The following is a 12,475-nucleotide window of genomic DNA, read 5'->3' on the forward strand; positions in this document are numbered from 1 at the left end:
TTACAACAACGAAAAATATAGTTCATGATAAATAAAAGGAAGGAATGTATTATAAATACAATTGAGAAAAAGAAAAAAAAACCAACAACAATACATTGCGCTAAAATTCAAAACAGTAAATAAAACAGATAAAATCCGAACACATAAAAACCCAGTGTTAAGAAATATAACCAGGCTACCTTAGTCAGGAGAAAAGGCGAGTCTAAAAAAGTGGGTCTTTAACTGCCATTTAAAAAGGCCTAGGTTCGTATTGGTGCGGATTTCAGGGGGCAAACTAGTCCACAACCTGGGGGAAGCAACCGCAAAAGATCGATCACCCCACCTCGGAACTTGCAGAGGAGGAACTTGCAGAAAAAGCTGGCTGGTAGAACAAAGAGCCCTGCCAGAGTTACGGAGGGTTAAAAAATCCGACAAATGAAATGGAGACTGTCCACTAATACAATTAAAAACAAACAGTAAAAGTTTAAAATCAATTCCATAGTGAACTGGAAGCCAGTGGAGCAGTGATAGCACGGAGGTAATATGTTCAAAAATAAAAAAAAACTTGTCAGGAATGTTTTTCAAGAAGAGATTTTGTTCAAAACATTAATTAAACAAATTTTCTATTGATTCAGGAGAACAAATACCAATTTTTAGATGTATGGGCTTTATAAGAACAAATGGTAATATTTACATAAAGTAAGTGGAATAATATGACACATTATCCTGTTAACTAGTCTTTAACACTCAAAACAAGATGAATACAATTATTTGACTAGATCTAAGAAAATTAATCTGATTAAGACGTTATAAATTTGCAGTGCACCCGTTGCTAAGCAACGTTCAGATTGCAGTGTAAAATAGACACCTATATTGGATTAAAATTCACATACAAAAGTGCATTAGATCAGATTACAAAATATATATATCTGCATCCATGCGCCTCGGCCAGTTTATACTGTCTAAAAGGTATTTCAGTCAAAAAAAAAAAAAAAACGGGATTGGGGCGCAACGAAAAAAATCATCAGTGTGTCTTCAGCGATGAATCGGGTGTGTGTCTTTTTATATTTTTGTTTTTTGCCCCTTATCTAAATAAACAGACTCTGATTTAAATAACACTATGTAAAACAATCATAGGTTATAAAATTTTACTTAAAATAACATGTAAACATTTCACAACGGCCATTCAAGGAATCGCTCTGAAATTAGTTTTTTTTTTTTTTTTTTTTTTTTTTTTTTTAAACAAGATTCTTCTGAAATTCATCCTGATTATTGAGCACATCTGATATGAGACTACAAGAAATGTGTGGTTAAGGTAATTCCTGCCAAGAACAGTTGACCACAGGGATGTCACTAGGTTTTAAGAATAGGGGGGGCTTAGCCCCCAAAAGATGACCAGGATGTAAGTGAACGTGGCGTACAATCACAAAACTTCACAAACAGCTAACAAAGACTAATAATTTATTCATTGTTATTATTATCAGTGATTTTTTTAATACAGTAGAACAACAGGGAAAAATGGCTACTATTGCAAGTTACTTGGTAGATGGAAACATTTGTTTTTAAAGGTAGCAAATTGGTCTATCACTCTGCTATGACTTCTACAGGTCAATAAAGGTGGTGGAGTGATTATTATCAGTGTATCATTATGACACTCCACTGATGATAATCATATGTGAATGATCTCAGCTCCTGTACTCATCTATACGTAACGTGAAAAACACAGCTGATACTCCAGAAGGAAGTCACCCAGAAGATACTGTTAAAAAGAGTGCACACTTAACTCTATAACAGTACTTCTCAAATAGTGGGGCGCGCCCCCCTGCCAGGGGGGCGCATGTGACCTCGGGGAACATGTTTTATGTGTTTTTTTTTTTTTTTCCCGTACTGGAATAAAGTGTACTTGCACATCCACTCAGTAGGTGGCAGTGGCGCTCTCATTTTCAGAGTGCGCGCAGTATTTTTGAACTAAGGAAGAGCACTCAGCACACACAAACAACAGATATGAAGAGCAGTGTGCCACCGCCGTTTTCGAAAGCCGTTTTCCGACCGGACTCACTCACGCAGCGACCCACTGTCTTGTCCGGTGTAGGTCTAGAGGGGAAGAGGATAGTGAACCTACACCGGTTCTCACGTCGCCGCCCGAGAAGTGCCATTTTCGGCTTGGGATCGTCACGACGACTGCCCTCACCTACGGTTCTACCTCGGCCGCCGTGAATGCGCTTTTTTCGTGCCGTTTGCCTTTTAGCTTTGACTTTTAATACAGTGGGTGATGATGAAAGACCACTGTTTACTGTGTCTAAAAATAATTATAGCAGACAGCAAGAAGCCAAATCAATTAAGACGCCACTTAAAGACATTAGACCCCAATCTCATTGTTAAGCCGCTTGATTTTTTCAGTGAAAACGTGCCGAATATTGCCAACAATCGTCCTGCTTTGTCAGTGTTATATCAGTAAGCCAGTGAGCATTGTTAGCATGCTAATTGAAAAATAACTCCACATCATTGCAAAGGAGGTAAATACTGTGAGCAGCAAAAATAAAAACTGTCCTGTCCGAGGACACTTTTTTCCCCCTTTTTATTCAGATTTGTTTTTTCGGTCAAATTTTTGGGCACATTGTCCTCATGAGTGAATGTTTCTAATCAATTTTAATTTGGTATTATTTACTGATTTTATTACATTTTATTTTTCTGTGTCAAATGGTCAAAAATGTACCTTGAGTGTATTTTTTAGTTTGGATGTGAATTTTTTTTTTTTTAAATTCAGGCAAATTGATGCACATCAAGTCTTCTCTGTTACAAACAAAACAATGTTTATAATAAAGTTATACTTTATTATAAGTTGATCTATGTTACTTTTTTTCTTTATTAGAAAAAAAGGACACAATGTTAGGCAGATGCGTATTTATAATAGTAATTTTATAGACAAATGATACTATTTACAGTGGCGACAGAGAGTTTGGGGGGGGCGCGAAACATTTACGTCTTCCTTGGGGGGGCGTGACAGAAAATAATTGAGAAGCACTGCTCTATAAACAACCAGGACCTTCACAATGCATTTCAAACTAACTAGCTAGCAGAAACTAAGTAGCAGCGTTATTTTACAGCTGGGATGTAACTTTTGACTGCAAAGCAATAAAGGTACGATGCGCGCAGAGATTGTCTGTCAGGTGAAAGCCATTTGTCGAACACGGAACAGTTGGTTTATTAATTGCATGGTACTTTCTGGTGTTAGTCAGGGGCTCGAGCTAACTTTTACTACCAGCAGTGATAAATGCTCACTTTTATTTCCCCGAAAACCTTCTAATGTCCATCCTTCATTCATCTATTCACGCTTTGCTCTATCCAGACAGGTGTCAAAATCAGACAACTCGCCTTTCATGCAACCAAATTGTAGAAACGTGCCCCTTTACATCCTCAGTAACGGTAATGGCGTTGCGATGGGACAAGTAATTAATTAGATTACTCACTACCAGAGGTGGGTAGTAACGCATTGCATTTACTCAGTTACATTTACGTGCGTAACTTTTTAAGAAAAAATGTACTTCATAGAGTAGTTTTGCCATGAAATACTTTTTACTTTTACTTGAGTAGATTTGTGAAGAAACACCACTCTTGCCCACTACTTTGGGCTACACTAGAGTCATTTTTCGTCCAAAATGCATGCTTGATTTGCTTTTTGATTGTTTGATTTACTTGACTAAATATTTAGATTACTACTTTTACTTTTACTTGAGCAATATTATTTACAAGTAGCGCTACTATTTCTTGAGTAAAATTTTTGGCTGCTTTACACACCTCTCCTCACTACAAAAAAAACAAAATACTCTAACGCTGGCCCGGTACTGACTTCGAGCAAGGTCACAGGGAAAACGTGGAGTGGTTTTTCAGTAATGTACCGGTAGATGTTTTCTATATCAACAAGTGGAATGGATTGTTTAATTACGCACTGAAGGGGCTCTGAAGTGAGGGGAAACTAACAGATTTATGATCATATTTGTGTTTTTATTAATAATTAGGTTATATGATTATTAATTTAAACCAGGGGTCAGCAACCTTTTTCGTGTGGGGTGCCACTTTCAAATTTTCTTGTCAATCACTGTGCCACACCAAGATTAATGACGCACATTCAATTTTTTATATCCAACAGAGGTGTAATTTTACTCCAAAGAAAACAACATGGACCAGAGGTTGCGCTAGATTTTTTCGTTATCTGTCATTTTGACTGAGAGTGTCATAAAAATCCGGTCATAATCTATTTTTACCCATCACTTACATTTTTAAAATGATAATAATGACATATTCAATAGTATTTAGTTTTCATTCATTTTTAATTAATATTCTATCCGAACAAGCTTAACAAGAGGCAAACAGACAGCGGAGTGCACCAATCAGCGACGGGCAGACGTGCCGTTAGCAAAGCGACGAGGGCAGGACGAGGGACTTGCGCGCGGAAGTAAACATACGAGGAGAACGGAGTTTATTCAACAAGGCTAGCGCGAGACAGACTGTTTTCAATGTCTCATGTCGATGTGTTTTAGCTCATTTAAAACTGAATTTACCGCGGATTGGAGCATATTCTCGGCTCTCCCGTTCACCATCCGTGTTGTAGAGACGACTTTCGGCGCGCAAGAGTGACGTTGCTCGTGAAGAACACGTCACGCAAATAAACAAATCTGATTTGTTGATTGATTTTGTACCTACTCGAGAGGCTGTGTCCCAGACTTTTCTCTCAGTGTTTGAAAAATACAGGGAGAACAGTATGGCCGTGCCAGGCAAACACTCAGTTGCCTTGACATTTTTCCGAGTAAGGCCAACGACGTCATGCATCAAGAGAGACAATAGCTAATTGATATGCTCACTCACCACCCTGTGGTCTGGGGTGTGAATTGCAACCTGTCAAAATGACGGATGGACTTCAGTTTTTTCCGTCACCGTTTTAAAAAACCGGTCAACGGCGGAAAATATTCGGTTAACGCGACCCCTGACATGGACATACATTGAAATCCTATAACTACCATTCTTCTTTATCAATTAACTAAAAAATAAATGCATATTGTAGAAAATATCAAAACTTGAAAATAAGTGCAACAGTAATAACAGCTGTACAGCAGCATCATCTTATGTAAACACATCACACGCACACACCCCAGAAAGAAAAGGGGAACAGGTGTGATTCTCAGTGCAGGTCTCTCACAGTACAGAGCAGGCTGTTATAACCTTCAAAGTCAGAACAGGCGACTCTTACATTTTGTCTTGTTCACTAGCAACTTGAACAGTGAATTCTATTGTAACAGTCACCTCCTTAAATGGGGTTCCTCCCGACATCCACCACGCGGTGGCGCTGCTGTATTCATTTTGAATTTATTCTTCTTCTCTTATGTTGGAGCTCATCTGCGAACGTGTGTGTGCGAATCGCTGAGCTCCCGGGTAACGAGTGGTCAAGGTGGATTTATTATTTTATGTTGTTGTTAATAAAAGTGGAAGTCTGCTTTTTTACTTTTTATGCACTCATTCTGCCCTGCCACGTGTTACACAATGCAGAATTTTAGATTTTATATTAGAAATATAAAGGATGCCTACCTTAATGTGATCCCTGGCCCTGTCTTCCATGAATTTTCATGTTTTGTCTCGTAGTGGTGTTTGCCACTTGTTGTGCAACACACAACGGTCTCGAGGCACAATGCACAGAGCTAGCGGAAGTAACCAGCCAACTAGTTGTTACCGGCATCCCCAAGGGGCCGCTGTCCCTTACAAAATGACCGGCTTACTAGTTAAGCCTGGAAGAAGAAGTGGGCGTCTGGGCGAGAAAAAAAGAGCCAGCGAAGCAAGGTGTTGAGAGAGAGTTGCGCGGAGAGCGCTGTGAAAAGTGGCTGTGTCCCATGTTGGGTTTTGTTTTGTTAGTTAATAAAAGTCTCCAGCAAAATGCCATCCAACGCATCACTGTACACATCGCAACCCCTCCAAAGTAAGCACCGGACAAATCGACGACAACGAGCCACGTTAATCGCCGGTCCACGGTCTACGGCAGGGGCGGACTGGTAATCTGTAGCTTCTGGAGGATCACAGAACGGCTCTGGACAGCCGGTGGCCGCCATACATACATCACTGTATACCCCCTATCCTCTTTGATTATCTGCAGTTCGCATCCAATCCGACAGGTGGCAGCAATGCACCTGGCTGTTAACCGCCAATCTGATAGGAGAAGAACGAAGAAAGCACAGAGTAACCTACTTTGGTAAAGCCTTACTCCTTGTGGAAGCAAAATACCGACGAGCGTTGATAAACAATATGGATGGTGGTGGCAAAAAAAGAAAAGAGAAGGGTGGCGCGGCGAAGGTTAGAGAGAAAAGACTGAAGAAACTCAAGAGCGAAGCATCGAAATGTCACAAGTTGACACACATGTTCTCAAGCAGCAGTCTGGCTGCAACGGCCACGCCGGCTAGCAACAGCCCAGCCCCCGGCGATGGTGAGAGTGGGAGCGGCAGCCGCTCACACGTGCAGCCGGTGCAGGGAGAGACAACAGACGAGGGAGAGGGTAATGATGAGCTGGTGGAAATTCCCCAGACAAGCGCCGGGCAAGTAAGTAGTGATGAAGAGGGTTACTTACTAGGTATATTGGCAATTGTTATCCACCAGGTAGCTACATTTTAAATGAAATAAATGTCAATTAAAGGGTTAGTGCCAGCTAGTCCATGTCCCCGTCAAGTTACAGTATGCTAGTCCAACTATCCCTCTCCTAAGAAAAAATATTTTAGCTGTAAAACAACATATGCACACGCAGCAGCAATATTAATTCAGAAGAAATATATCAAAATATTTTAAAAATGGATAGTTTTATTTTAAAGTTTAGGTAGTTAAATTGATATGATATATATTTTTTATCATTTATATATCGTTTTGTTTTCTGGTTAATCCTTTCCAATGAAGGTTATGTGTACAGGATTTGTCTTGAAATGTTTATTGTATTTTCATTGAAATTATTATTTGTGCGGCAAGATCAATTATGGCATAAACAATTAAGTCATTTTATAGACACAGGGTGTTCTGTTCATTTCTCAGTGAGTATTCAAGTTACAGCCTCTTTTCATTGTGTTAGATCATAAATCTTACCATGTTTTCTTTTGTGTTTTAAGCAGTCTCCTGCCTTTCCTGGTTCTACATTGAGACCTGGACTTTGCTGTTCATTTCTCAGTGAGTATTCAAGTTAAAATGTATAATTACAGCCTCTTTTCATTGTGATTTCTCATAAATCATACCATGTTTTCTTTGTGCTTCAGGCAGTCTCCTGCCTTTTCTGGTTCTACATTGAGACCTGGACTGCGCTGTTAATTTCTCAGTGAGTATTCAAGTTAAAATGTATAATAATGCAATGTGTAGTTCTTCATAGCCGCTTCATTTTTCTTTCAAAGTGCACGAAATTGATGCATTTTAAAATGAAATGCAAAAAAAAAAAAAAAAATTCTACCGGGGGGGGGGGGGGGGGGCATCCCCTCGGACCCCCTGAGAGGGTCTGTGTTTCCCTTTGTACAGCGATTCTTGTGGGCTGGGCTGAGTCAAAGTCCAGGGCTGCTTTTTAGTCCCAGTCCGCCCCTGGTCTACGGTGCGGAGTTGAAAGCACTGCAATTACCAAAAAGTGCAGATTGGTAACACAGTGTACTTCACTTGGCTTCGTGACACGTTAGTAGCGGACAGAGAAAAAAATCTGACGAGCACAGTAGTCAAGACATTGAGTAAGTGTTGGAGGTGTGCTCAAAATCCATTATTGCTCGCATGTAACGCTATTGGCAGAAAGTAAAGCCCGTAAATAACAGGGCGCACAACTAAAAAATGCCTTAATTTCAGGTAAAAGGGCGCATTTTTTTTGGCTTTTTTTTTTTTTTTTTCCAAAATTTTGCCATGCGCTCAACTGTCACTGGTTAACCTTTCGCGTGCCAGTGCTGACACGCGTGTCATAGGTTTCCGACCCCTGATTTAAACTAATATTCTGGAAACTTCGTAGTGAATATGTCAGCATTTAATTTATTATTTTTTTTTTTTAATCAAACAACACCAAATTATTTAGGGGGCTTGAGAATATTTTAGAGGGGCTGAAGCCCCTCTAAAATAGGCCGAATGACGCCACTGGCTGATCAGTTATTTAATGCACAGGAACACTTACTTTTCATGCCCTGTGCTGTGGATGTTTAAATCTAAAATTAAGTACAGGGTGTGTGCCTCAATCAAGCGAATTTATTTCTACAGCATCAATCGGACCAAATTTCAAGATTCATTTAGGCAGAGAGGAAGTATGTTTTGCAAATAAGCACATTGATAGTGTTTGAGGTTTGGCCAAAAGCGATTTTGATTGGGAAAATGAGTTAAACTAAGAATTAGATTCAGAGAGTGGGTTTTAGTTCTTTGGCAATCTGCAACGCTTTATGCTAAAATTAATAATGCAACTTCAGGTCAGGTAATTCCTAAGCACTTTTTGTATCCTACTAACACCATCTAGTGGAGCAAACGTGTGTTGTAGTCCTATTACAAAGTGATTGCTAGGTTAGAAATGTTTACGTTTAAAAAAAAAAATCGACAAAATGGGTGCTTTTGTCTTTTGGCGAAGATTTTGATTTGTATTTTTATTTTGAAGTTTAAAGTGTTATAATCAAACAGTTAACAATTTATCAACTTTTGTAGTCCATACTTAGAGGACTTTTGGGCTTAAAAATATTGAAAAATAAACCTGAATTTTCTGTTCAAAAGACATTTTGAACACCAAATTATACTGTATTTTATATAGAAAATAATCACAGTACATCCGAAACAAATGATTATAACAATATATTTGTGAGATAAAGCATGCTATTTTGCCTCATTCAAATCTTAATATCTGAACATTTAAATATGTAAACTAAAGTGCAATCACATTCGTAAATGAATGGCTTCTGGTTTTTGAAATGTAAATAAACCAATCTATTGTGATAAAACAACAAAATTGCAATAACTGCATTAACCATCAAAGTGAAGTCTAACTGTAACTGTAGTCTTGAAACAAATCTGAATATGGAAAAACATTGCAATAAAATAATGCAAACTGGTCAAACTTGAGAGTAGCTGAGATCTGTCATGACAGAACATCACTTCAATGATATCTGGCGCCATCTAGCGTCGTGAATGGGGTGAGTAGCTGAGATCTGTCATGACAGAACATCGCTTCAATGATATCTGGCGCCATCTAGCGTTGTGAATGAGTATAATATCTAGACTGCGAATATAAGACGACCCCCTTTTTCAGTCTTATTTCAATGCAAAAAATACCGTCTTACATTCGGGCCAATACGGTATATATTGATAAACTTTCAAAGGCCTGATTAGTTCATCTTACAGATGATTTACAATCGTAAAATTTTCAATGCATCATTTACAGTATTTGGTGTGTACATTACACTACGGTTAAAAATGCATACTGCTAGTTTTTTCACGAGAGTTGAAACTTGCTGGTTATCTAGCTTTTATTTATTTATTTGTTTTTGCAACAATGGAGTTTGGCGTACTTCCATTGTGGTTTGTATATACATATCACGTAGTTTAGTCGTAGAATGAATCTGGACAGAAAAAGGGTTTTGGGGGACACAGAGAAAGAAAGAAGAGGGAATTGTGATACAAAAACATGATCGAAAATATATGCTACCTAATGTAAGTAGCGTTACACCTTGACCATGACTTTACATAGATGGTGAATTCATGACTTGTGAGAGTGTTGTCTACTGGGGAGTACTCCACCCTTATTTGTTATTAAAAAAAAAAAAAAAAAAAAAGAGCACTTTTTACCCGAACGTTTTCTGACTACGTGTACTGAGTCATGATGCTTTCCATAACGTGACAGGTATACAGCATATATCAGTCAGATGGCGAATACATTCGAGTAAGAAAAATAAATAAAATTAATCCCGGGGTTACTCCTCCTTTACTCTCGGAGGCGGTGGAGGTAATGCACCTAAACCAACAAACGACATTACGGGAAAAAGACAAACCAAAACATATGATGAAAAGGTTATAATTGATCACTACTAGGAAAGTTGTAGTACTAAATGCCGTATTACTTCCACCTTTTGAAGTGTATTTATTTTATATTTACAAATCAGGAAAATGTTTATTTTGATCTAGCCCTAGGCTGAAGTACTCGAAACACTCAGTATAACAGTCCACTCTCACGAAAATCGAAAATCCGCGAAGTAGAGGCGGAGCTAATATTCACATATATACCTTGTATGTAGGTATATTGCGGGAAACACTCAGGTGACTTGAAGTTCCACTCTGAGACCCCCAATTGTTCCAAATTTTAAAATTGTCATAGACAATGACATCATTGGAAAGCTTAAAAAGAAATTTAACAGGAGGACATTAAAAAAAAAAAAAAAAAATTAAACAGCAAAACCCTAACTGGAGGTGACAGAGCCACAGCCGGATTTTTGGGGGATTTTATGGGTGAAACATGGTAATATAACAAGGGTCGTGATGCAGAAATAGCAGACATCAAGGAGTGGTCGAGATTTTCATTTTCATATATTTACCCTTTTAAACGTTTTTTTTTTTTTTTAACTTTTCTTTGTTTGGATTGATTATTTATCATCTAATATATTTGGGGAAATGCGACAGTAACGAAAAAATACAATTAAGCGATAGTTGTGACGTAGATATCCGTGGCTTTTTTCAGATGCTAATGTTTTAATTGCGACAAAATTTGTTTAAAAGTTTAAAATGTGCGAGTGAATAAGTTTAAAATATGCGAGTGAATAATTTTTTTAAAGTCGTTTTTTTTCTTAAACTAAATTTTAGACATCGATTGATGATTCTAAGCTAAAAATGACAGACATTTCATTAATAATAATAAATAAGATTACTTACCTTCTTTTTATGGCTAGGTTGAAACAAAAGCGGTTGCGCGACGTCTGTGAACGGGGGTTTCCAGGGTAAAACGGACAAAATAAAAATAGTTCGGGGGCTTAATGCACCATGAATCTGCTATGGCAGCATATAGACATATTGTTCTATCAAACACAACAGTTCTTTTGGCTTAAAATACAGCAATTTATTTTAAAGAGGGGTGCAAGAGCAGAAATTGCGTTTTCAGCCTTGTCTGTGTTTTCCGCCATATATACAGTATATATACTGTAAATATAGCATTCTTTTATTATTATTATTATTATTATTACATTTCGTCACAAGACAAGTAAATTCACTCAGAAATTGCATTATTTTGTATGTGGATTATTTAAAGTTTGAAGAGTAGAACTTTAAATTACCTAAATAAGTTGACATGCATAGAATTAGATGATACAAATAACCAGTTTGGCCGAGAATGGCAGCAAACCACTACATCTTCCGACACTTTAAACCCTGTGACTTATGTGGGAACAAGCCAACAGACTCTTTACCTTGACCACGTGTTCCAACACTGTGAATGAACCCTTTAATGATAACTCAGTATAATGACTGACTTCTCTTTGGAAAGAATGTCAAATGAACATACATGTCGGCGTTTAAAAACCTCTCTTTTTTCCCTCCTACAGTTCACTGCAAAGTGTCAGATGTGCAAAAGGAGTAAAAAAAATTCTTTTCATTTTAATGTGCAATAATTAGACTTAGTGATTTTTTTTTTACTTTGTGCATTTAGTGATTCTCGAGTTATGACCAGTCAACTTAAACTGAATGATTCATATTGTGATTCAGAGCAAAGGGGGAAGCATACCGACATTCCTTTGCTAGGAAAACGTGTCATGACATCAGCACTGGAGATCTGCATGACATAAATCAACTAGGCGGCATACATTAATGTTCGACTTACTTCTAAATTAAAGAGTGCGGGCCTGTCACTGACCAAAACATTAGTGGATTTATTTTTACATGCATCGTAACCGTCTTACTTTTATGGCAAGTACAAAAATGTCTCATTATTCACTCATCAGTTATTTCTAGAAATGTAGATCTGAAGCTCATCAACCATACTCAATGTATTATTATAATTTAACGTTATTATATATGATTATTTTCCCGACTATAAGTCACACTTTTTACAATCTGGCTGGGTCTATGACTTACACTGCTGGCGAAAAGTATTAGCACACCTGCAATTCTGTCAGATAATGCTCAATTTCTCTCAGAAAATGATTGCAATTACAAATGCTTTGGTAGTAATATCTTCATTTATTTTGCTTGCAATGATAAAACACAAAAGAGAATGAAAAAAAGAAAATTCATCATTATCATTTTACACAAAACTCCAAAAATGGGCCAGACAAAAGTATTGGCACCCTCGACTTAATACTTGGTAGCACAACCTTTAAACATAATAACTGCAAACAACCGTTTCCGGTATGTATCAGTGAGTTTCTTACAATGCTCTGCTGGAATTTCAGACCATTCTTTTTTGGCAAACTGCTCCAGGTCTCTGAGATTTGAAGTGTGCCTTCTCTAAACTGCCATTTTCAGATCTCTCCACAGGTGTTCTATGGGT

The sequence above is a fragment of the Corythoichthys intestinalis genome, chromosome 18 (assembly GCF_030265065.1).
Source record: "Corythoichthys intestinalis isolate RoL2023-P3 chromosome 18, ASM3026506v1, whole genome shotgun sequence".
Taxonomy (NCBI): Eukaryota; Metazoa; Chordata; class Actinopteri; order Syngnathiformes; family Syngnathidae; genus Corythoichthys; species Corythoichthys intestinalis.